Genomic DNA, 20,724 nt, shown 5'->3' with positions numbered 1-20,724 from the left:
TTGGTGAGGATGTGGAGAAGTTAGAACTCTTTTTTTTTTTTTTTTTTTTTTTTGAGGGAGATTAGCCCTGAGCTAACATCTGTGGCCAATCCTCCTCTTTTTGCTGAGGAAGCCTGGCCCTGAGCTAACCTCTGTGCCCATCTTCCTCTACTTTGTATGTGGGACGCCTACCACAGCATGGCTTGCCAAGCGGTGCCATGTCCGCACCCAGGATCCAAACCAGCGAACCCCTGGCCACTGAACCAGAACTTGCAAACTTAACCAATGTGCCACCAGGCTGGCCCCTGAGAAATTAGAACTCTTGTACGTTGCTGGGGCCCATAATGGAAAACAGTATGGAAGCTCCTGAAAAAATTTAAAAATTTAAAATTTAAAATATGATTCAGCAGTCCCACTTCTGGGTATATACCCAAAAGAATTGAAAGCACGGTCTCAAAGAGATATATGTACACCCATATTCATAGCAGCATTATTCATAAGAGCTAAAAGATGGAAGCAACTCAAGTGTCCATCAACAGATGAGTGGATAAACACAATGTGGTATTACAAATGCAATGAAATATTATTCAGCCTTAAAAAGGAAGGAAATTCTGACACATTCTACGATATAGGTAAACCTTGATGTCATTATGCTAAGTGAAATAAGCCAGTCACAAAAGATGAATACTGTGTGATTTCACTCATATGAGGAGCCTAGAGTAGTCAAATTCCTAGAGACGGAAAGCAGAATGGTAGTTGCCAAGGGCCGGTGGGTGGGGAGAGCTGGGGAGTTATTATTTAATGGATGCAAAGTTTCAGCGTGGGAGGATGAAAAGGTTCTGGAGATGGAAGTAGTGGTGGGAGCACAACAATGTGAATGTGCTTATTACCATAGAACTGTACATATAAATGATTAATGCTATGCCATGTATATTTTATCACAATTTAAAAAATGGTAAAACGACAGAGAAAGAACAAGTCGTAGGAATTATTACTTTTCTCTCCTCAATGACTCTGTCTTCCTAATGCTAACAGGAAACAAAAATAACAATCTCTAACTTTCATTTTTCAATTTAATTAATTTATTTTTTAAAGTAATGAATTAATGAATTTTTCTTATATGTGATTTAAAGAAATAACTTTTGGGTTAAAAATTATTGCTAGCACCAGTTGTGTCCATCAGAATAGAGTTTGGGAAAACTGGTGAAACCTAATTAACCATATTAAAACTTTTTGGAAGAGAGAATATATGAATGAGAGTGGTAGTTTAGACTGACATTATCCAATATGGCAGTCACTAGCCACTTGTGGTTATCGGGCACTTGAAATGTAGCTGAGTCTCGTTGAGAGATGCTGTAAGAAAAGTACACACGAGCTTTCAAAGACTTATTACCAAAATTAGCTTGTAAAATATCTCATTAATAATTTTTATATTGATTATATGAAGTGATAACATTTTACCTATATTGGGTTAAATAAAATATATTGTTAAAATTGATTTCACTTGTTTCTCTTTACTTTTTTAAATGAGGCTGCTAGAAAGTATGTGGCTCAAATAATTATATATATAATATACATTATATGTACAATACTTATATATGGGGCCCAAATTATATTTTTATTGGACAGGGATGTGCTAGATAAAGGGTAAGAATGTATCCTTTACTGAGCAGTGTCTAAGGGATGCTGACACTGTATCTGGGCAGCGCTAGAGATACAAGCGATCCCTGGGGCATTGGCAGCTCATTAGCAGTCTCTCCTGAGAATTTCTTCTGGGGTCTCCTCAAAAGACCCCACCTTCCCACCCTCCAAGCTCCAACTCAGTTCTTGCATGCAATTTATCTTGACCTTAAGACCTGAAGGAAGCCCTTTTTTCTGACTCTATAGACTCGTCTTAACCACTCATTTTGGCACTTAAGTGTATTAAGTCTTAATTTGCCAACCAAAACAACATGGTTAGTTTGTAAGAAGACTGGTTTTTGCTGAGGAAACACACAACAAGCATTTTATGCCTTCTGCTATTCTGCACCCACAACAGACCTCAACAATCAATCCCAGCACTGCACTCACAACAGACATTAAGAATCAATCACAGCATATTTCCCCTCCAAACCCGTTGAAGGTCTTATAATCATCTTCAACACAGAGCTCCAGGCAGCCACTAACCATTGATCGCAGTTGTCATGAGAGAAAAAACCTGTTTGACATCCCTGTAAGAGACTCGCTTAGTGACTGGAATTGACACGATAAGTTGAGCAAAGAGACACAAGTTTAAATTTCTCTCTCTTTGCCCCATAGGCTGTCTAACATCAAAAAGAGGCCAATAAATGGATTTTATTAATCGTGTGTCCAAGTTGTTATTGTTGCCTGATATCAGATATATGGGTAATTCCTGTGTATCTGTTGAAGGCTAGGGATGTTGAAAAGCACGTCGTCTGTCTTCTTTGGAATTCTTTTCAGCAGATAACATATTCCCTTTTGAAGTACGTAGAGCTGAGGGTAATGTCCTTGTCTACCAAAGCAGGGTCTCCTAAGATGAGTTTCAAGGAACACTCCTTCTGTAAGATATTAACAAATATCCAATGGAAAATGGATTCTTTAATCAAATAAGTGAGAAACATTGGGTTTATAAAAAGTTAAAATGTGGGGCCCGGCCCTGTGGCCTGTGGTTAAGTCTAGCGTGCTTGGCTTCAGCAGCCCAGGGCCTGGTTTCCAGGCACAAACCTACACCACTCATGGGTGACCCACATACAAAATAGAAGAAGATTGGCACACATGTTAGCTCAAGGCAAATCTTCCTCAGCAAAAAAAAAAAAAGTTAAAAATGATTTATTGTTACTCTCCAAGACGGGGATCTAGTATGCTGTCCAACTTTGTTTTTTTTTTTTAAAAGATTTTATTTTTTCCTTTTTCTCCCCAAAGCCCCCCAGTACATAGTTGTATATTCTTCGTTGTGGGTCCTTCTAGTTGTGGCATGTGGGACGCTGCCTCAGCGTGGTTTGATGAGCAGTGCCATGTCCACGCCCAGGATTCGAACCAACGAAACACTGGGCTGCTTGCAGCAGAGCGCGCGAACCTAACCACTCGGCCAGGGGGCCAGCCCCTGCTGTCCAACTTTTTTGACATAGAGTCCCATTTTAATATCTTAAGGAGCTATGTTCTAAGAAACATATCTTAGGAACTGCTGTTCCAAAGATTAATGCTGATGTTTTATTTTTGAAAATCGGGAGGGGTGTGGCGGGGAACATTGATGCTACAAATCACCATAGTCTTTCCTTTATTTTCAAATTTATTTCTTCAAACCCAGGCATGTGTCACCATCAATTTTCTGCTGGTAGCAGGTGATAAGTGAATCATTGTGGTTATTTAGAGTAGAAGACCATTAAGCCATGGCCTGATCCAGCTCCCTGAGTCTGCTGATGAGGAAACTGAGGCTCAGGGAGATGAAGTGTCCTGCCAAGGTCACCAAGCGCATCAGTGTCTAACAAACTGGAAAGCTAAAAAAAAACCCAAACCAAACAAAAAAAACCCTAATAGTTAAAATAGGAAGTGGCCCAGGACCATCACCTCCATAATCTCCGGTCCGGTAGACTACCCTCATCTATCATTTGTTTATCTGCAAGAGAAAATTACATTTTGCAGGAGGACCGTGAAAGTAGATACGCTCCTTTCACCCAAACAGAAATAGAGAAGAGATTTATGACAGCAGAGAGCAGTGCGGCGTGAGGTCTCTCAGCCTTCCCAAGGAAAACAGGTGAAGTGAAGATTCACGTTGGAGTTCTTCATATCAATGATGATACTGTTTGGAGAGCTTCTCTGGCTTGGTTTCTAGAGTCCTGGACAGAATTTTACCTGTTCCAAGTTCACATTGTCCTCAGAACATGGACCACGAGACAAGTAAAGGATCATGGTTGGGGTTGGCCTCTCCATGAGAGAGCTTTGCAGAATTTGACAACTCAGCTGACCTCTACTTGGGGTTTAATCCGGCACACTCACTAACAACAACAGAGGCCCCATGGCACGTGCAGCCCGAACAGTTCCCCCCCGCCCCCGGCAGATCTAATTGGCATTGACCTTTGCTGGGTCATGGTTTCTCAACCTCAGCACTATTGGCCTTTGGGGCCAAGTAATTCTCTGTTGTGGGGGCTGTCCCCTGCATGGTAGCATGTTTAGCAGCATCCCTGAGCTCCAGTCTCTGGATGCTGGGAGCATCTTCCAACTTGTAACAATCAAACATGTTTCCAGAGATTGACAAATGTCCCTTGGGGGGCAAAACTGCCCGTGGCTGAGAACCACTGTTCTAGATGAATCCAATGAGGATGATGGCCGCTTCAAACTAGAAAGTCAGTCCCCACGAAACCGTGAGCTTCTCAAGCAAGGGACTCAGGAAACAGCATGCTAATCATCTTTGTATCTCCCCTCCCTGGCACGTAGTAGGTGTTCACTCACCCATTCATCCCACAAATATTTATGAAGCGCCTATTATGGCAGTATTCCAGGGGGAAGGGATATAGCAGTGAATGTCAGATGATCCCTGGCCTCAAGGAGTTTACCTTTCAGAAGGGAGAAGACAGACAATAAAAAAAGAAATAAAAGTATAAGTAAATATGTAGGGTAATTTCAGGTGCTAAGTACTTTGAAGAAAAAAATACAGATAAATATAAAAGAAGGCTGCCTTAGCCAGGTTAGTCTATCAATTAGAATTAAGTTGATAACAGGATCCAAGATAACAGTGGTTTAAACAAGATAAAAGTTTATTTCTCTCTCAAGTAGAAGGCCAGAAGCGAGTAACCCAGGTCTGTTGTGGTCATTGCACTCCATGAAATCCTCAGTGATTCAGGCTCCTTCTATTCTGTTGCTCTGCTGTGCACAGCCTCCATTTCTAAGTTTACCTCATGGTCTAAGATGGCTGCTCCAGATCCAGCCATCATGTCACATGCCAGCCAGCAGAATGAATAAAAGGCAAAGGTATGTGCCAATAATCTTTTAAGAATGGTTTCTGGAAACTGCCATGTTATGTTTCTTCTTATATTGCATTGGCCAGTAGCAATAACCAGTTTAAGGGAGACTGGCCGATTACGGACTCAGCTAAAAATAGGAGGTTCCATTTCTTTGGGAAAAGGGAAGAGTAGATATTGGAGGACAACTAGAAGTCTCTGCCAGACTTGGATAGGAAAGTCCTGTCTAAGGAAGAGACAATGATGAGAAGGGAGATGTCATTGGAAGAGGTTCCTGGCACGGGATCAAGATAAGCAAGGCCCTGAGTTGCTATAAGCCTAGCGTGTTGACATATAGAAGGCAGGCTGGCTCGAGGGGAAAATGGAGAGAGGCAAGATCACATAGAGCCTCGTGGGGTGTAGTAACAGGTCTGAGTTTTATTCCACTTGCAATGGAAAGCCTTTGGAGGGTTTTGAGCAAGGAAGAGATGTCATTCATGCTTTCAAGACCCTGGCTGCCGTGTAAGGACAGCAGTGGGAGAGGCAGAGAGATGGGGCGGCAGGCTGTCGGAGTCGACTTGATGATGGCTTGAATTGACCTGTAGATGGCACATGGTGAGAAGTGACCATATTTTGCATAAAGTGCCATGGGCTATTGGAGCCAAAGTACACGGGTCTACTTGAGGGAATAAGAAAAACTAAGAATATTTCCCAGGGTTTGACCTGAGCACCCAGCATATGGCAACGCCATTTAATGATGTAGGACAGCCTTGGGAGGGAGCAGATTTGGGTCAAGAGTTCTGTTTTGACCTTGTTGAATCTAAGATGTGTATGCGATCTCCAAGTACGAATGCCAACCCGGGAGCTGAATATATAACAGTGTGCCCTAAAGATGCAAATTTTAGAGTCATCAGCCTAACGATGGTACTCTAAGGGTAAGTGTGAGAACAATGTTAGAGATAATTGGCTCAAGGACAAGAAAGTTATAAGTTTTTAAGTAAAATTAGACAAATTAAAAAACCTAGAACCATCTGTGTTAAAGGCCCTTAAAACATCCCTAGATACCCCTTCGGAACCATCAAGTATGCAACTCTTGCTCCCGGGCTTCTAATTAAAGCTGCCTTATGGGGCCCACCTGGTGGCACAGTGGTTGATTTGCACATTCTGCTGCAACAGCCCATTGTTCACTGGTTCAGATCGCGGGTGTGAACGTGGCACTACTTGGCAAGCCATGCTGTGGCAGGTGTCCCACGTATGAAGTAGAGGAAGATGGGCATGGATGTCAGCTCAGGGCCAGTCTTCCTCAGCAAAAAGAGAAGGATTGGCAGATGTTAGCTCAGGGCTAATCTTCCTAAAAGAAAAAAAACAAAACTGCCTTAGAATCTCAAGCGCCACACACAGCAGCGAAAAGCCTTTCGATCATTTGTAAAAAAAAGATTGCAAAAGAGCTTCTTCTGTTGTATTTGCATTGCATCGGTGCTGTTTTCTGATTTTTGTAAAAAATCACAATTGTGCAATATTTAGGCCACCCTGTAGTTTACATAGGCGTTTCTGGACTTGCCTTGGGGAAGTAAGAAACGGATGCCATCTCCACTGGAAAACAAGTTCTGAGGCATACACTTTGGGAACACAACCGGCTGCTTACAAGTTAAGGATTGCCATCGCATGATTTTAATCAGACCCAAACCCTAACTTCAAGTTTATAATGTAATAATAAAAGTAGTAGCACTAGATAGTGTTGTTTATTGAGCATCTACTATGTACCAGGCATTTTATACACAGAATTCTAATCTTCGCACAGGCTTGACGGGGAGGTGTTACTCTTCCCATTGTACAGATGACAATACCAAGCCTCTGAAAGGACTGTGTGTCTTGCTAATGCACCAGATCTGCCTTTCCTTAGATTTTCCAGGAAGTCTAGTTATTCAGGAAGCCTTATTATTTATTGGGGCATTTCCCTTAGCTCTCCCATCGGCTCACCTAAAAGTAGAAACCCCATCTCGTTCTTTTTTTTTTTTAATCAACTACAGTTTCCAGCTTATAGTGGGTACTCAAATATTTATTGAAAGAATAAACTAGAGACACACCTACAACTACATATAAAACAACGGATTCATTAAAGGGGCAGAAACAGAATTCTAAAAGAATCCTGGGAAATCACTTAGTCTAGAGGTCATTATCTGGCTGGTCCCAGGTGAACTATGGCTTCAGGAGTGTTTTGTGCAGTTTCCAAATTCTGCCAAAAAAAAGAAGTTATATTAGTTCCCAACATTCAAATGTCAGAAAATTGCAAACAAAAATCCAGATTTTTTTTTTTGCTTCCCTTGAAATCTGGCAACACTGGACCACATTCCCACAGGTTAACAGGGACAGAGGGGCTGAGGAGGGGCACCCCTTAGCCCCATTTAGATTTCCACCTGGGCTCCTGAAGGTATTTGAATTTGCATCCGCAGCTGTCGAACTTCCTTATTACAGAATTGAGAAAACTGAGGCCCAGCAGAGCAGGCGACTTGCTATTGAGGTGTCCAGACCTCCTCACTCCCAGCTGTAGCCTCTTTCCATACCCCACTGCCCAGGATGCACAGGTGATACTGAACCTGTCCATCTCAAGTTCGTGTGCAAGATGCTCAGTAAGCCAATCACTGAGACATCTGCTGGGAGATGGAGAAAGGTTTATTCAAATTGGCCAAAGTGAGAAAGTGGGAGGATGGGTTCTCTCCAATCCCCCTTGACGAGAGAAGAGAGCTGGGGGCGTTATAGAGCTAAGGGGCTTGGCAGGAAGAATCTTGCAGAAACAAAAGGGTAATCGGTGTTTCTTTCACTCCCAATAAGTCCCTGGGCAATCTGACTTCTGGGGTCTACGGCAGTTGGGGGAGGGTTATCTGGCGATCATAACTTCCTTGAAGGCATTCTTCATCTTCTGTAAACAAGTTCATAAATCCTTGTGACCCCAGAGTCACCCTTCAGGTTAAATAAGAAAACAGCAAATTGACAAGATTAACTTCTTTGCATCTATGTGTTGGGAACAAGGTGGAAGGGAAATCCTGTTCTTATTGAATATTTACACTAACCCTCAGGTACCGGCTTCACTGAAAGTCCGTATTTGCTGTAACTACACACAAACACACGTATACAGAGATGAACGTATAGCCACATCCCACTTTCAAGGTGGCGAAAAAGACTATGTCGATTGGGTTCATAAAAAAAGATCTCGGCAGTTAAAAAAATTGCAAGGCAGAAAGTTTCTGTTCCCTTTGGTCACAAAGCCAGCCTATTCTGGAGTTTGTTCCACTTCTTCAAGGAGATAGTAAGTCCAGGTTAATATTTATTCCAGTTCTGAGTGAGCCTTGGTTTCACTTTCTAAGTCACTCAGCAGTGATCTGGTGAGATGTTGAGAAATGAATGAAATAAGAAATTGAAGGGTGGGGTGGAGAGAGTCAGAAACAGCTGCCTCGTGGGGAGTCCTCCAATGGGAGGAGCTATGAGACAATGTGTCAACTAATAATATAGTGAGTGGAATATGTCCAGAATATGCCCAAATGTTAATTAGAGTGTTTCTTCCTCCCTTACTCACTCTGCGGGGCTCCCTTAAGGCACTCACAGAATTTAATTCCCCTCGCTGTGGTCATTCTCCTCTCCCCCAGCCAGAGCATCCATTGCTGAGGGGAGAAGGAGTGTTACCAGAGAACCAGAAAAACAAAAGCAGCAACCTCTGGACTGGTTCAGTAAATCATTGATCCACAAGTCAGGAAGTTTGAGAGACACACTTCAGATTGCACCTACGCCAGTGCTTGTCACCCTGTAATGTGCTTGCGAGCCATCTGGAGATGTTGTTAAAGGCAGATTCTGAATCAGCAGGTCTGGGGTGGGGCCTGAGATTCTGCCGTTCTAACAAGCCCCGTGGTGATGCTGATGCTGCTGGTCCGGGGACCACACTCTTGAGTTGCGAGGCAGGAGAGCAGCCACCAGTCCTCAAATTCGCCTCCCCGTTTGAATCACCTGGGGGATCTTTAAAAACTACTGATGCCTGCGTCTCCCCACCAGATTCTGACTTCATCAGTGTGATGGAAGCCTGGGCATTAGGATTTTTCACAGCTTCCCAGCAGATTCTAGTACGAAGCACAGTTTGAGAAGCGCTGCCCTCCGCTAGAGCAGTTCTCAAACTTCCGTGTACCTCGGAGTCCCCTGGAGGGTTTGTTAAAACACAGAGATTGCTGGGTCCCACCCTGCGGGGTTTCAGTTAGTCTGTGTGGGGTCTGAGAATTTGCATTTCTAACAAGATGCTGCTGGTCTGGGGACCACACTTTGAGAGCCACTGCCTGTCAGCTGGGGATGAGGAGAGGGGACACACAGCTGTGTCACCCAGAGGAGGCATTGATCTTGACTTCAGCAAGCACTTAAGTAAGCATATATTGCCAGTGCCCAGAAGCTATGTTGGCTGTCCTCTTGTCACCTGGAAAGGACTGTCCACCAATTATAGCCAGTCTGTGGCACCCACTTTATGCCACAAGACTTAGCAATTCTCCAATTTGTCCACGCCATGTGGACAACCCCTTGTGCCATAGTTCAGCCCACTTGTAGCCCCTCTGGAGCAGAGGGTGGTGGCCTTGTCACCAGAGAGGTGGTGCTGATGGGGAGGGTGAATGTCCCCACCTGGACAAGCTGGAGATCTCCCGCCAAGTCTGATGGTGGTAGAAGACCCACTCTGGCTTCAGTAAAAGCCCATGATTCCAGTCCACAGAGATGGCTTCGCTACCCAGGTTCTTACATGTCGGGTGGAAGGACTGTGCTAAAACCATAAGGACATTGTGATGCGGTTGAAGAAGAAGAATTCTTTTATGGGAACCAGTTGGAAGAAGCAGAATCGCCCCTGAAAACACTGAGCCCCTGATTCCGAAGAGTTATTTTTCCGAATCAGCGTAATGTTTCCTCCAGCATTTTTTTTTTTTTTTGAGGAAGATTAGCCCTGAGCTAACTGCTGCCAATCCTCCTCTTTTTTTTCTGAGGAAGACTGGCCCTGAGCTAACATCTGTGCCCACTTCCTCTACTTTATATGTGGGATGCCTACCACAGCATGGCGTGCCAAGCCGTCCCACGTCCGCACCTGGGATCCGAACCGGCAAACCCCGGGCCACCAAAGAGGAACATGCGCACTTGACCGCTGTGCCACCAGGCCAGCCCCTCTCCAGCTTTTAACTCATTTTTTACATTAAAAAAAAAAAGAAAGAAGCATGTTATGGATCTACAACTAAGCTTCAAGATGGAGCAGAGGTAAGGCCCAGCAGCTCTTTTTAAATATTTATTTATTTTGGACCGGCCCAGCGGCATGACAGTTAAGTTCACACCTTCTGATTTGGTGGACCGGGGTTCGCAGGTTCACATCCTGGGTGCAGACCTACACACCACCTGTGCACCACTTATCAAGCCATGCTGTGGCAGGCGTCCCACATATAAAGTAGAGGAAGATGGGCACGGGTGTTAGCTCAGAGCCAGTCTTCCTCAGCAAAAAGAGGAGGATTCCCAGCAGATGTTAGCTCAGGGCTTATCTTCCTCAAAAAAAATAAAATAAAATAAAAAATAAATAAATATTTATTTTTATCGTCCCCAAAGCAAACTCCTTGATTTACCTATTTATGTTCTTTCAGGAACATTTTCATAATCAGTCATCTGAGTTAAGTAACACTTTTCATCCTTAGAAGAAACTAGCCTTGGAGATGTGGGGAGGAAACCAACATTTATTAAGCATCTACAATGTCTTGGGGATTCCACCAACCTCTTTGTGTCTGTTAGTTCATGTATTGCAGTAGAAACCTCTGTTATTACTGGGATTATGACTGACTGGAATTTTTTTTGAAAAATATATATATATATATTTTTTGCTGAGGAAGATTTGCCCTGCGCTAACGTCTGTTGCCAATCTTCCTCCTTTTTCCTTTGTTTAATGTGGGCCGCCACACCACAGCATGGCCGGTAACAGATGACTAGTGTAGGTCCATGCCTGGGATCCGAACCTGGGCTGCCGAAGCAGAGCATGCCAAACTTAACCACTAGGCCACTGGGGCTGTCCCTGGAAAAAAGATTTTTTGAAGCAACAGAGTCTATTCAGATAAAGCATTCTCACAGAGAAAATGATGCAGATGTTAAAGAAGCATGTCCAGCTGTGAATGTATGTAGGCCATGAAGCCATAGAAACCTTCTGGACCTTGCACGCTGGCCGTCAAAACTCTTGCTGAGAATGGATTATTTAGTTACGCTACAAAGTTTTAGCAATTGCTTCTAATGGTTTTTCCAGGCCTATGGGGACCAGGCAGGGTTGGTAGGTGGTAAGGCTAGTTTTTGCCTGCTGGCAGAGACTTTAAGTATTGTTTCTTTGTTCTGTCTTGTTATATGTAGACCATAAATTACATAGCAAGATGAAGCCATGTACTAGGCAAGCGACCAATTTTTTTTCTCCAAAACGCTATATCAGACATTGACCTTGAAAATAACTATGTTCGTTTATTTCATAGGTATGTTCTGGGACCTACTACAGGGTTTACAAGGGGGAGCAAAATAGACACAATCCCAGCCCTCAAAGAGCTTCAGAGCTGGCACCAGAAAGAGATCCTACGAGTAAATCTACAACCCCATGCCGTTCATTGAGACTCGTCTCTTTGTTGTAGATATCCAACCCCAAGTGGTACAGATGAGAGAACAGAAACAGGGAGATCATTCAGATTGGAAGTCCAGGGACAGTGACTTTAGCTGGGCCCTAGAGGATGAGGAAAAGGAACTAGAGAGGAGTTGGTGAAGGGAAGAACATTTCAGCTGGAAGTGAAAGGTCCTTGGGGTGGGAAGGAACGTGGCAACTTCAGGGAACTGAGAGAAGAGTGGTGGAGGAGAGGGGCGGAGGAGTTCTCCAGACAAAGAGAACCGATAGAAGATGTATCTATATCTACCTATCTATATCTATCTATCTATTTATCAAAAGAGATTTATTATAAGGAACTGGCTCATGCGCTTATGGAGGCTGAGAAGTCCCACCCTCTGCTGGAAACCCAGGAAAATAGAGGGTGTAGTTGCAGTTCAAGCCTGAAGGCCTGAGAACCAGGAGAGCCAATGGTCTGAGTCTCAGGAGAAGACCGATATCCCAGCTCAAGCTGTCAGGCAGAGATCAAGAATCCTCCCTTCCTTCATCTTTTTTCCATTCAAGCCCTCCACTGATTAGATGAGGCCCACCCATATTACAGAGGGCAGTCTACTTTACTCAGTTTACTGATTCAAATGCTAATCTCTTCCAGAAACACTCCTACAGACACACTCTGAATCCTATTTATCTAGGTATCTGGGCATCCTGTGGCCCACTCAAGTGGACACATAAAATTAACCGTCACAGAGGGTGACGGCCGGAAGAGGCGAGAGAGGTGGGCAGGGATGTGTGGTTTGTACTGTGTCAACTCGGTGAAGGTAGAAATGTGTTTTCTGGAAGCCTCTCCCCTGGTAGATTGGCTGAAAGAGGCGAGCGTGAGTGCACCAGCAGCAGCCGTCACAGAGGCTCCTGGTGGTCAGACACACTGAGGGACGAAAAGACACAGAGACATCCCTGGGTTCCACTTGTCCTTGCTCTCTGCTCTGCATCCAGCTCTTCTGACTGCTGACCCCGTGGACCAGCGGCAGCCCCTGTCCCACCACCGGCCGTGTAGAAGGACAACTTGCCATAGAGCCTTCCCTTGATTGTCCTATTTTGGTGGCCAAATGTGCTTGGTGGCTCACATGGCCTGGCCAGTGCCTCTTTGATCCTCCAGCTTCCCTCCTGGACCATCCTTTCCCCGGCTCCTCCTCCTGCTCCATAAGGTCTAATTCCTAGAATAAATCTCTTATCCCATAACCCAGAATGTTGCTGCTTTGAGCCCCGACTGATTCACTGGGCCAGATCAAGTAGGCCAAGGTGAAGCCCAGGGAAGCTGTCGAAGGCCCCTGAGCCTGCATCTGTGGCTGGGGCTCCTGTGACTGCAGCCAGGGTTCCAGGTCCCCAGGATTCTAGACAGAGTGGGGCACGGTGCAGACGGAATTGCCACCCGTCTTCCCAAGAGCGGGTTCCTGGTACATTCCTACCTCACTAGGGAGCGCCATTATGATTTTGCTCCTCAGTCATGGCAAGAAGTGTTGTTAGCATCCAACAAGTAGAAGGACTAAGGAGCAGGAGAAAAGACTCTAGTCCTTTATTTGTATAAAGGTTGGCAGGTTTGTATACAACACCTTTGGCGTAGGCGCAGGAACAGGTTCAATGAGTTGACTTTTAGACTGAAAGCAGCTGGAGATCTACCCTCCAGCATGTATGTCCAACACTCCAGGGATGCGTGTGCGTAACTGGGCAAAGGAGGCAGTAGTGCCTACACTTGACAATCAACTGGGGGGCTTAAAAAATATACAGATGCTCCACTGTAGACCATTTAAATCTTATTTTGGCGGGTGAGGCCCAGACGTCTCTGGTTTTTTTTGTTTTTGTTTTTTGTGGGTTTTTTTTTTTTTTTTTTGGTGAGGAAGATTGGCCCTGAGCTAACATCTGTTGCCAATCTTCTTCTTTTTGCTTGAGGAAGGTTGTTGCTGAGCTAACATCTGTGCCAATCGTCCTCTATTTTGCATGTGGGACACCACCACAGCATAGCCTGATGAGCGGTGTGTCAGTCTGTGCCTGGGATCTGAACCTGCGAACCCTGGGCCACCGAAGCCAAGCATGCAAACTTAACTGGTATGCCACTGGGCCGGCCCCCAGACATGTCTCTTTTTTTTAAGAGTTCAAAGTGATTCCCAAGAGTAGCCAGGGTTGAGAATTGATGCAACTATAGTGAAGAGGTTGAAACAAGGAGACCTGTGGGCCATATCTGATCCAAGATGTGTTTCGATACACAGTATTTTCCTTCATAAATTTGAATTCACTGCTAGTATTGAAACAAAGAGATTGCAAACACAAACCTGAATTTCCAGCTTTTCTCCTTTGAATACCTAGAAGGATTGGCAATACTGAGCCCACATTCTCACGTGGCAACAGTAGTTAAGAGCTGAATAGGAGCTTTCCTTAGGGAGCCATGGGCTCTCCCATTTGCCACAGTCCCCACCAACCCCTAATACTTACCCAGCTTGTTTCACTCATTTTATGGTCTGCCTGTCCACTGTAGACATTGGATTTGGGGACCTTGCAGAGATCAAGAGTAGGAGTCAGTGAACTATAGCCCTTGGGCCAAGTCTGGCTTGCTGCCTGTTTTTGTGTGGCCTGCAAGCTAGGAATGGTTTTTACATTTTGAAATTGCTGAAAAAAAGTGAAAGAATAATCTTTCAGGACACATGAAAAATCAGATGAAATGCAAATTTCGTTGCCCACATTGCAGTACAGATCACAGCCATGATTATTTGCTTATGTGTTGTCTGTGGTGCTTTGGTGAGTTGAGTACTTGCAACAAAGACTACGTGGCCAGCAAGACCTCAAATATTTACTGTCTGGCTCTTGACAGAATAAGTTTGTTGATTAAGAGACTAGGATTTAGGGGCTGGTCTGGTTGCACAGCAGTTAAGTGCACACGTTCCGCTTCAGCGGCCGGGGTTTGCCGATTTGGGTCCTGGGTGTGGACATGGCACCACTTGGCACGCCATGCTGTGGTAGGCGTCCCACGTATAAAGTAGAGGAAGACGGGCATGGATGTTAGCTCAGAGCCAGTCTTCCTCAGCAAAAAGAGGAGAATTGGCAGTAGTTAGCTCAGGGCCAATCTTCCTCAAAAAAAAAAAAATGAAAAAGAAAATAGGATTTAGAATCAAAGAAAGCTAGGTTCGAACCTCAGATGTATTATTAACTGAGAGAATTTGGGAAAATTACATCAGCTCTCTATAAAATGCAGAGAAGTCTTACCCTGCGGGGGACTGTGGTGGGGTGGATTAGGTGACTATGCGCAGCCCACAGCTTAATGCCTAGAGCAGAAAAAATTGTACCCAACAGAAGAGTAAGACTGAAGATCACCCTTTTTGAGACTGATAGTGTTTATCAGTAAATGATGTTAAACGAACCAGGGTTCTTTAACTCTAGGAAAAAATATTCATTGCTATTCCCTTAAATAGGTTACATTATTATGTCATTAAACTCACTTTGCAATAATTCAGATTGAGTTACTTTTCTACGTTAGATATCTTTTAAGTGTGAAAACTGCAATATTTGCCAAATAAAAAAAATCACCTTTTACTCATCACGATTAATTATTGGCTTCATGATCGTATTAAAGCCTTGGAAAGAAGAACCCATTTGGCGTGAATAGTAACTTAGTTTGGGTAGAAAGTGAACTATTCCCCCCGAGTGAAAGCTGTCTTTTTGATGACACTACGTTATATTTTCCATTTGAATTTTAGTAATTCTCTAGGATCTGATATTCCCGTTGTCAAAAAAATGAATTTTCGTCTGTTTGATCAAAGTTGACCAAATAAGAGACTTGGCTATATATATTTTTAATCCGATTAAATCTTCAGTGCACTGATTATGCGCTTAAAATACATACAACATAAAATTTACCATTTTAACCATTTTACAGTGTACAATTGCGTGGCATTAAGTCCATTCACAATGTCATGCAATATTATGCAGCCCTAACCACTAACCCTGGCAACCACTAATGAATTCACCTATTCCAGACATTTTGTTTAAGTGGACTCATAGAGTAGGTGGCTTTTTGTGCCCAGCTTCTTCCATTTAGCATCGTGTCTTCAAGATTCATCCGTGTTGTAGCGGGTACCAGTACTTCATTCCTTTTGGTGGCTGAATAATATTCCATTGTATGGATATACCACATTTTGTTTACTCATCCATCCAGTGATAGGCTTTGGGTTGCTTCCACTTTGGGGCTATTGTGAACACTGCTACGACGAACACTCATGTACACGTTTTTGTTTGAAAACCCATCAGAGTTCTCTCATCAAGACCCTTTCAGCCAGTGCTTAGGGTCTTTGAAAAAACAGGACTAGTTGAAAGGACAGTAAAAGGACTGAGACCTGGGTGAAAGGGTCTTGATGATACATTTATTTACTTGCTGAATGCCTGTCTCGTCTCCTTGAATGTAAGGCCAGGCCTGTATCTGGTATGTTCACAGCTACACCTTGAGAGCCTGAAGATACAGATGGACAATGGCCAGATCACATATTAAAACAGAACTCTGACCCACAGTCTGCAGCAACCAGCCCAGGAAACCAACCCGTTATCTACAGACCAGCCCAGGAAGCCAGCCTGCTATCTCCAAATCAGACTTGGAGCAAGTCAGACCGCTATCTCCAGCAACCAGCCCAGGAAGCCAAACAATAACCCCTGCAGCAATCAGCCCCAAATGGCCAGGGATTAATTAATAACTGACAGCTTCCCTAATTTTTGTCCCGCTTCTAACATAGGACCAACCAGTGACAGCCAAACGTGCACCTCTAACCAATCACATAGGACGTCCACCTCTAGTTAGCCCGCCTACAGCTTCCCCATGCCAACAGCCTCCACTCAGGGGGCATCCAGATCCTTCCCTTCTCTCCACTATAAAGCTTTACAGTCCTCTGCCTGCCTGGATCTCTGCCAAACTGCAAATGATGGGGGTCGACTCCCTTGCTATAGCAAACTCTGAGAAAATAGCCTTTGCTTGTTCTCATTCGATAGTCTCTGTTTATGCCCACGACCTCCATCCCCTGGCCAGGGCCTGGCACGCACAGGGCATCTGGACGGTAACTGTTAATGATGTGTACACAGACTGCTGAGGAGGGAGCAGTGCGGTCCTTTTGCTGTGCCCCACCCGGTCACTCAAGACCACAGCACACTCTATGTCTTATCCCAGCCTCCCTGCCCCAGAATTCCAGACCCGCTCACATACTGGCCGACTCACATCTCCATATGGACCTCCACAGGTCCCTGGGACTCAACGTGTCACCTCCTTTCTTCCTCCTGCAGCTCTTTGCCTGGTTTCCTCACCCAGGATCGCCCTGAGGGCCCCGCCTGGAACGTGGGAGTCAGCCTACCTCCTCCCTCCCATTCTCCCCACCTATGATTTGCCAGTAAGTCCTGGTGGTTCTATTCCAGAAGTCGCAGTGAATCCACCCCTCCCTCCAGCTCCACTCCTGGGTCAGGCCTTCATTGCAGCAATAGCCCAGAACTGGTCTAGCTGCCTTGAGTCTGACCTCCTCCAAAACAGCCGGGGGACATTTCCATTTTCCCATTTGTGACCAGGAGACTCCCCTGCATAGCAGCCTGCCAGTCACCATCAGGTTAGAGTCTAACCTTAACAGAAGAACCTTTCTGGAGCCCCCAGACCTGGTGCCTGCCCACCCATCCAGCTTCAACTCCGGTACAGCCAACCTTCTAGCCACTAGCACGTGACAGCACTGCCCGCCCTCTCGGCTGCTCCGCCGGAGCCTCTGCCAGGCTCGCCTCCCGCCCGCCCTCCCTCCTCTCACCTACTTGGCAGGTAGCTCCTCTTCAAGCCTCAGCCAGTCACTGTCACTGCCTCCCCGGGGAAGCCTCCTTGCTGCTGTGGCAGACCTCTCCTGATCCCTGATCTCTCTGGGCTCATTACCCACGGGTGAGATCTGCTGGTCAGTCCCCTCTCTTCCCGTCACTGTGTCAATTCCTTGAGGGCAGAGATTTTACTTTTTGACCTTTGTCATCTCAGAACCGAACATAATGCCTGGCACTTGGCAGATATCGAGATGTCAATATTTGTTGAGCAAATAAACGTTTGCTAAAGAAAAGAGCTGTATCGGGGCTGGATCACCCCACAGAGTTTAAGGCTCGTAGCAAAAAAAAGGGGAACCCCGTCCCCAATTATTTGGAAAGAATTTGATATTTGATAGTTGGGCAAAAGCAATGAAGTCATCATTCTGAGGAAATAGAGGAAACGAGAACTTTCTGGGACTTCCATACATTCCCTTTGCTGTCTAGGGTTTTTTTCGATTATTATGTTTTCAATTTTACTTATAATAATTTACACATGCAACTTGATTTTGAATAAATTTCAGGACTATTGAAGATACAAACATAACCTTTTATTACCTTTATTTTAGGACTAATGGGAGAGACTTCTTTCATACTTCTTCCCTTCCTCCCAAAAAACGTCTTAACCTCTGTTGAGTAAGTGTATGTTTTTAATCACGTTTTCCTCCTTGCCTAGCACCCATGAAGATCAGAGCTGAAATTGTGGCCCGTACCCCAGTGTGTGCATTTCTGACTGTTAACTTCTCAGATTATTAATTTACTTTTATTTTTCTTCTTGATTTCTTTACCATTATTTTTCCAGCTTATCTATCCTTGTTGTTGTTTTAATTAATAGATAATTTTTTTCAGCGGTTTTACAGAAACAGCAGGTTTACAGAAAAATTGAGCAGAAAGTATAGGGAGTTTCCATACACTTTCTCACCCCCCAAATTTCCCCTGTTATTAACAATTTGCATTGGTGTGGTACCTTGGTGACAGTTCATGACTTAGTATTGATATATTGTTATTAACTAAAGTTCATAGCTAACATTAGGGTTCACTCTTTGTGGTGTCCAATTCTATGGGTTTTGACTAATACATAATCATGTACCCACCATTTCGGTATCACACAGAACACTTTCACTGCCCTAAAAATCCCCACGCTTCACCCATTCGTTCCTCCCCCACTTGCTGTTAGTTTTGTTTCTATTTTGAGTTATGTCAGAAAAAAGACAGAGAGGAATCATAATCATTTATTCCATCACCTTGTTATGAAAACTTTCAGACATCCCTAAACGTTGGAAAAATGATACAATGAGTACCAGTATACCTTCTACCTGGATTCAACAACTGTTACCATTTTGTCACTTTTGCTCTCTATTATTTATTATTTTGATTTACTTATTTTATTTTTCTGAGCCGTTCGAGTGTAAGTTGCAGGCATTGTGGACGGTTGATCCCTAAATGCTTCAGTGTGCATCTTGTAGGAATAAAGACATTGTCCTGCACAATCTTGATGCCATTACTACACCTAAGGAAATACTAGAAATAAATCTATATGGTCATCTAATACCAGTGTTACCAAACTAGGTTTGTTTGGCACGCCACACGATTCTGCCAATCGCCAAGACATGAGTTTGCAGCAGAGAAAGGGTTTAATCATGAGGCAGACAAGCGAGGAGACAGGAGAACCAGTCTCAAATCCACATACAGGAAAAATGGGGATTAGGGATATTTACGGCATAAAGGGGTGGGGCAGTATAAGAGCAGGAATAGATGACTGGAGGAGAGGAGGAGTGACATCATGGCTGATCTGTGCAAGCAGAGTTGAGCTACATGGCTCTTCATAGGGCACATGTTCACAAAATGGTGGCATCACCATTATCTGAGGGTGGAGTTTTCAACTCCTTGACATTGAAGAGTCACCTATCCGTCATCTGCACAGGCCCAGTTGATGAGTCAGTGGTCTCAACTGGCCTGAACTGGACAAGAAGTCAACTCTCAATTCCTGAGAAATGTAAGCACCCCGCCTGTTATCCAAGTGTCAGAGATGTTATCTATCTATATATATAGTGTGGGTTTTAGTAATGGTTACCTAACTACCTTTGCAAACAGACAACTGAGGCTAATTAAAGCACGTCCTCCACTGTCATTTCACCAGTCCACATTCAAATTTCCTCAATGGTCTTCAGAATGCCTTTTATGGCTGCTTCATTTTCTCAAACCAGATGCCGTTAAAATTCATGTTTGGTTTGTCATGTTGTCTCTTTCATCTTTTTTTACTCAGAACAGTCCTCTCATCTTTTTCCATCTTTTTTTTTTTTTGACATTGACTTTTTAAAAAATTGTGTAAAAAATATATGTTTTTCCATCTTAACCATTTTTAAGTGTACAGCTCATGATCCTACATGAAGAAAACCCTAAAGATTCCACGCAAAAAACTATTAGAATTAATAGATAAATTCAGTAAAGTTGCAAGATAGAAAATCAACATACAAAAATCAGTAGTGTTTCTTTACACTAACAATGAGCTTCCTGAAATGAATGACATTGACTTTTAAAAGAATCAGTCCAGTTGTCTTAAAAAATATCCTGCCTTCTGAATTTGTCTGCTTGCTTTCTCCTTGTGTGAACTCCCTTTCTGTCTTTCTGGTGAACAGGAAGTGAGTTGATTGGATTCAGGCTAATAGTTTTGGGGCGAGAACACGTCAGAGGTGGTTTGTTCCTGAGAGAGCATCCCCTTCAGGAAGACACACAGTGTTATATGCTGCAATATTTGGGGGACTTAAGGCTCCCGAAGATGTTAATCCAACCTTGAGTTGAATGAAATCTCTGCTCCTCTAGTCCCACCCCAAGGATCTCCAAATTAATTCCTCTACCGTCTATATAGTTGTCACTGGCAAACTTCATGCTGAATTTTCTCCCAGCCACTGCATCCTACCTTCAAAACCAACATTAATCTTTAGCAGCCAAGAACAGGAAGGAAACAATCAATTAAATTAGCTGCAAATGTCCCTCCACCCCCCAGTATTCAGAAGACTGCTTTAATCTCAAGATGTGTTTTTAATTTTTTTTTTTTTCAGTGAGGAAGATTGCCCCTGAGCTAACGTCCATTGCCAATCTTCCTCTTTTTGCTTGAGGAAGATTGTCCCTAAGCTAACACCTGTGGCAGTCTTCCTCTATTTTGTATGTGGGATTCCGCCACAGCATGGCTTGACAAGTGGTGAGTAGGTCCACGTCCAAGATTCAAACTCATGAACTCCACGCTGCCAAAGCAGAGTGTGCAAACTTAACCACTATGCCACCAGGCCAGACGCCTCAAGATGTATTTGTTTTTTTTTTTCATAT

The 20,724-nt window shown here is 44.0% G+C and overlaps 1 long non-coding RNA gene across 4 annotated transcripts; it reads right to left on the bottom strand.

The window, feature by feature from the left end:
* Positions 1–1,038: 1,038 nt before the first annotated feature.
* Positions 1,039–17,540, bottom strand: LOC139074743 (uncharacterized). 4 transcript variants are annotated; one of them, XR_011524458.1, is made up of 3 exons: positions 17,365–17,525; positions 6,052–6,267; positions 1,039–2,537 (listed from the first exon to the last, which is right to left on the bottom strand). It is a non-coding gene; the product is annotated as an uncharacterized lncRNA (long non-coding RNA). The 4 variants fall into 4 exon arrangements; XR_011524461.1 differs by lacking the exon at positions 17,365–17,525 and adding an exon at positions 16,793–16,890; XR_011524460.1 differs by having other exon boundaries at positions 1,956–2,537; positions 17,361–17,523.
* Between the last annotated feature and the right edge of the window lie 3,184 nt (positions 17,541–20,724).

Source organism: Equus przewalskii, chromosome 12 (assembly GCF_037783145.1).
Source record: "Equus przewalskii isolate Varuska chromosome 12, EquPr2, whole genome shotgun sequence".
NCBI lineage: Eukaryota > Metazoa > Chordata > Mammalia > Perissodactyla > Equidae > Equus > Equus przewalskii.
The sequence above is the reverse complement of the archived record's forward strand: the minus strand, read 5'-3'. Positions and strand labels throughout refer to the sequence as shown.